We start from the raw sequence: 6,000 nt of genomic DNA, 5'->3' as shown, positions 1-6,000 counted from the left end.
AATGCTATGCTTATTCATTTTCAATGCTTGAAAGTGACCCTAGCACCATTTCACTTAAAGTTGATTGAAATGCTTGGATTTCATTTCTAAACAAAGCATGAAAAATTGCAGTTAACCTCTGACTTAAATCTTTCAATCTATTGCTTTCTTTTGATATGCTTTATTTTCTTTAATCACTATGAGAGCTAAGAATGACCAGGTTCAGAGTGATTTCAAAGTTCCACAAACAGTGCTATATTTCTTGATTGAAAAGAAGATAAAATTGTAATGAGAGTCTATATGCAAATTTTTATATAAAAAGTATTTCTGAGTTCTTCAAAATGAAAATGCGGAACTCGTTTCTAAGTAACCGTGTTATGACCTCGTTTTCTTACATAGGCACTCTTGTTGTATGACGTTAAAATCTCATATACAATTGATGTTAATAATGTGCAATTCTTGAGAATTTATCGCATGAAACCCTGGGTTGGCCACAAGAGGTGGAAAGGAGGAATGGTAGCAAATCACAACAGGCAGATGGGCAACTTCCTCAGGTTTCTGAGGAATTCAGATGGAGAATCATTGAGAAATTTTTACAAAAATGTATTAAACAAAAATCAAATAATTGTCCATTTCATATATTATACTTCAGATGGTTATTGTAAGAAAGAAGTAAATTGTAGCCTCTGGCTATGAACCAGTTTGCTGGGATAGAGCCCAGTAGTTTAGTATTTAGATAGCTTAATTTATATCAAATATAATTTGTGTACCGTATAATTCACACATGTAAATTGTACCGTTCAGTGGCTTTTAGAATATCGGAGAATTGTGCATCCATCACAAGTCTAAAGCATTTTCATTGCTCCTAAAGCAGCACTATACCTCTTAGTCACCATCCTTTAATCACCCTTATCCCCAAACCCTAGACAAACCTACACTGAGTGTATAGATTTGTTCTGAACAGTTTATATAAATGAGATCATGTACTATCTAGCCTTTTGTAACTATTTTCTCTAAATTATTATGTTAACGTCAAGGTTCATTGGAGTTGTAGAATGTATCAGGTCATTTCTTTTATTGCCCAGTAATATTTCGTTGCATAAATATATCACATTTTGTTTGTCCATCATCAGGTGGCAGACATTGGGGTTGTTTCCACATTTCAGTTATTATGAATAATGCTGCTACGAACAGTTGTGCGTAGATCTTTGTATGGGCATATGATTTCATTTCTCTCGGGCACCTGTCTAGGAGTGAAATTGCAGGATTGTGTGTATGTTAATTCTTATATTTATCTATTTGAAGAATTGCCAAACTTTTCACAGTAACTGCACCATTTTACATTCCCACTATCGTGTATAAAAATCAAATTTTCCTACACATTCATCAATACTTTTTTTGCTTTTTAAAAATGGGTTGTTTAGATTAATGGGTGTAATTTTGGCAATTTGTACATGCATTATAACATATTTTTACCGTTTTCACCCCACTTTATTCACCCTTACCCTTTTCTCCATCCTAGTTTCAAATTTGTGGAGGGGGTTCAATGTGTATATTTTTCCCTTCAGATTACCTCCCCTCACTGCAAATGAACCTATCCCATCATTTTTGCCACTTTTTGAAGCTGTTCTGAAAGTTATCTTTCATGTCTGTATGAAGTGTGATCAGATATATGGTGAATTCTGCTACTGAGTACTTTTCAATGGAAGGCAAATTCATGAAAACATTACAGAGTATCCTCATCCACCTTATTCACTAGATATGGTGCTGTGTGACTTTTGGCTCTTCCGCAAAATGAAATAACCATGAAAGGTAAACATTTTGAATCAATTCAGGACATCAAGGCAGCCGCAACACTACAACTAAAGACACTTGAAAGGATTTCCAGGACTGTTTCAGAAAATGGGACAAGTGTTTAATGTGAAGAATATTTTGAAGGGCTTAATGTCAGTGTGTCTTTTATTATAACTGATTTTTTTAAAAAATTGAATATTCACTGTAATTTTCTGTCATACTGTGTTTTAGGGCTGAGCATGTGATGTTTGACTTTCTGAATCTGTCTTTGCTTAACCTGATGGTGTTCATATCCATCCATTTTCTTGCAGATGACAATTTTGTTTTTGTAGCTAAGTAATATTCCATTGTGTGTGTGATTTATCCAATCAGATGTTGATGGGCACCTAGACTGCTTCCACACCTTGGTTATTGTGAATAGTGCCACATTAAACATGGGTATGCGAGGATCTCTATAGTGTGCTGAGTTTTTTAATTGCTTTGGATATATACCGAGGAGTGGGATAATTGGATGAAAAGGTAGCTCTGTTTTTAGGGGTTTTTTTTGTTTTGTTTTTGACTGTCCATACTATTTGTGGCTGTATTAATTTACATTGCCATCAACAGTGTAGGAGAGTCCTGTTTTCCCTACATCCTTACTGGGATTTATTTTTTGTGTTCTGAATGACAGCCATTCTGAGTGAATTGAGATGGAATCTTGGTGCAGTTTTGATTTGCATTTCCCTAATGGTTAAAGACGTTGAGCATTTTTTCATATACTTACTGGCCATTTGTATGTCTTCTTGTATGTCTTCTTTCGAGAAGTGTCCAAGTCTTTTGCTTATTCATTGATTGATTTTTGATTTTTGTTTTATTTTTAAGGTCTTTTTTTTAGTTCTTTATGTACTCTAGATATTAATCCTATGCCAGAAGAGTAGCTGGTGTAAAGACTTTTCTCCCATCCTGTAAGCTATTTCTTGACTCCGTTTGTTCCCCTTGATGTGTAGAACCTTTAAATTTGATACAGTACCATTTGTTGACTCTTGCTATTATTTCCTGTGATACTGGAGTCCTGTTGAAGAAAGGTGTTTGCCTGTGCCTGTTTATCTTTGTCTTCGTTACTTTTTTCTCATTGTTAAGACAAATTACCTGATGGCCAAAATTAAGGAAAGAAAGCTTTATTTAGCTTACAGTTAGTGGAGGTTTCAGTCCATACTCAGCTGGCTGCAAGGCAGAGTAGCACATGGCAGAGGGCAACAGTTCCTGGTGGGCAGGGGAAGGACAGCAAAAGCAGCAAGAGCAAGAAGGGAGGAGCAGCAGAGAGCTAGCCTCCGTCCCACCCCTTTTTTTTTAATTTTAAAGAGAGTAGCAAATGAGAAACAAACAAAAAAATAGAACAGTAGCAGCATACCAGTATCACAAACATAAACAAATCCGAGCAAGAACATTCAAAGTGATACAGGATCTCAAGATAAAATAATGTGAATCAACAGTGGTTGTTACATTACATATCACTATCCTCAACTACATTGCTGAGATTACCAGATGTAAGAATGAAAGATTGCTCAAACCATTAAAGACATGTCCCTCCCTTGTATTGTATGCAGGCTACTAGCCCCACGGTGGGTGTAGCATTCACACCCATAATCCTAGCACTGGACCACAAGTCAGTCAACTCTAGAAGCCCACCCCGTGACTGCATGAGGCTTTTGGGGGACATCTAGACACAAACCGTAACAATCTTTTTCATTATAGTCACATTATTGTGTATGAAGTGGTATCTCGTTGTAGTTTTTACTTAAATTTCCTTTCTGGCTAATAACATTGAACAATTTTTCGTAAGCTTAAGGTTGTTTGTATAGCTATAGAGAATTGCCTATATTCAGATCCTTGCTTGTGTTTTTTGTGAGATAATTTGCCATATAGAATTGCAGAATTTCCTTACATAGTCTAAATAAGTCACTTATTAGATACATAATTTGCAAAATTTTCTCCATTTTGAGGATTGTCTTTTCACTTGAATGGTAGCCTTTGAAGCTTAGGAGTTTAAAATCTCAAGAATATCTGTGTTTTTATCATTTATTGACAGTGCTTTGAGTGTTATATCTAGAAAACCACTGATTACCTCATGAATTTTTCCCTGTGTTTTTTCCTCAGGTTTTCATGGTTTTTGCTCTTACCTTTAGGTCTTTAATCAATTTTAAATAATTTTTGTATATTATGACTTAGAAACCCAATGCTATTCTTTTTCATGTACCCATTTAACCAATACTATTGGTTTATAAGTAATTAACTTTTACATTATCATCAGATACATGTTAACCATGTAGTTTGCAGCTTTTGTAAATTCTCAGGCATTAAGTACCCAAGATCAACTTGGATACTCATTCTGTAATTCTGCCCACTTTTTGCTCTTCTTTGAAAGATGCTTACTTTCCTCCATGTGATAACGCTGCCTTTTTGTTGTTGTTGTTGGTCTTTTTGAGACAGAGTCTTTCCATTTAGTTCAGGCCGGTCTTGAGCTCACTTTGTAGCCCAAGCTGGTTTCGAACTTACAACGATCCTCCTGCCTCAGCCTCCCAAGTGCTGGGATTACAGGGGTGTGCCACCACGCCTAGCTAATGTTGCATTTTCATGTGATAATGTTTCCTGCAAAGAATCTCAGATCATTTTAACTTTTTCCCATAGACTTTGCCTTTCTCAGATTTAATCATTCTATAGATGTTCTTGGGAGCTGTATCCCAATCCTTTGTAAACCTGAATGCCAAGTAGTCCAGCATTTGAAACCACGTGTTAATGAAGTCCAGTTTAGTGTCTTGGCCCTACTGACAGTGATGTCAGAAAGTTAGGGGAAGCATACGTAAAGCTGCTCAGATAGGTGCAGAAACGGCCCCCACAAGATAGATAGGCAGACTTTCAAGGTCAAAACAGACAGAGGGTAAGGGGCTAAAGTAAAGCTAACAAAATTGGCTCCATTTCTAATTTAAAAAAAAAAAAGTGAGTCCTAAATAAAAGGAGTAACAGTAAGCAGTAGGAATCAAACCCAGGCCTGAACATGAAACAGAGTCGTGCATAAATCTGGAACATAGCTTGGTACGTATGAACAAACTGTCCCCCATCTTGCTAGAATCAATTCAGTCTTCTAGTGTTGAGGGTCTTCGTATGAATAGATGTTGCCTGTACCTTGCAGTGTAAATATTCGCTCCCGTATTTCCTTTCCCCAACAATCTCTGCAGTGGTCACACAGTCTCGGTGTGTTAGATTTCTGAAGGGTACGTTTCTAAGGGCTGTGACTAAGGAAAACCGTGCACTGAAGCTGGCGAAGCATGGTACAGAAACCAGGTTATTGAAATCACTGCTGTTGAGAGGGGTTAGACTCTTCGGGGAACCTGGTGGTAACTGACTGTTTCCGTATAAGGAAGGCACCAAATATACACGCAAAAAATTTTCATACAAATAGCTGGAGCCTAAAAGCTGGTTCATGGTTAATACCCTCTGATAATCTCTATTTCTTACCCCATTGTTTTTCTGTCCTTTAATAATGTTTTATATACTGTTTTATATAATGGTCTCTGCTGCTAGGAGATTTGGAGGTATAGTATCTACATGTAAGCCAAAGGATCAATGGGGGGAAACACGCTGAGACCAAAGTAGTGGTAACACCAGTCATTTGGGAGAGATCCTGGGAACCTGGTGAATCCGTGGGATAAGAATTACGCCATGGAAGTACAGCATCTCTGTTCACTGGATGATTCCTGCTTGATTCCTATTCTAGTATCTATGTTTATTTTACTAGCTAAGAAGCAGTCCCTTTGTGAATCATGTAATGGAGTGCTGACAGAGTCTGCTAGTTAGTTTTATGTAGTTTCTATTAGAGCAACTTGTTCTTCCCAAGGATGGCTGGCCTGGCCCTTAGGCAATGGGTGAGACCTCTGAGTCTCATAGGATAGGGTAGGAGGGAAGAATGGCTTTGGTGATACAGGCTGAACTTCACTCATGACTATTGTGATTGTGACTACATTGTTAATTTTACTCCTCTGTCTCTAGAAGTAGACCCTCTGGCTATGTCTAGTGCTGTTAGATATGTAAGATTGAATTTAGAGAGTAATTATCCGAATACTTCAAGTGGAATAAAGCCTCATTTACCATAAAGTTTAGATCATTGGAAACAAACTATCCTGGAGTACCTGATGTATATTTATATATCACTTTAAAAAGAAGAAAAATATTTAGTTACAGAAAAACATC

This window comes from Chinchilla lanigera, unplaced genomic scaffold (assembly GCF_000276665.1).
Source record: "Chinchilla lanigera isolate Chin_1 unplaced genomic scaffold, ChiLan1.0 scaffold00011, whole genome shotgun sequence".
In the NCBI taxonomy this organism is placed as follows: domain Eukaryota; kingdom Metazoa; phylum Chordata; class Mammalia; order Rodentia; family Chinchillidae; genus Chinchilla; species Chinchilla lanigera.
Note: the sequence above shows the minus strand (reverse complement) of the source record.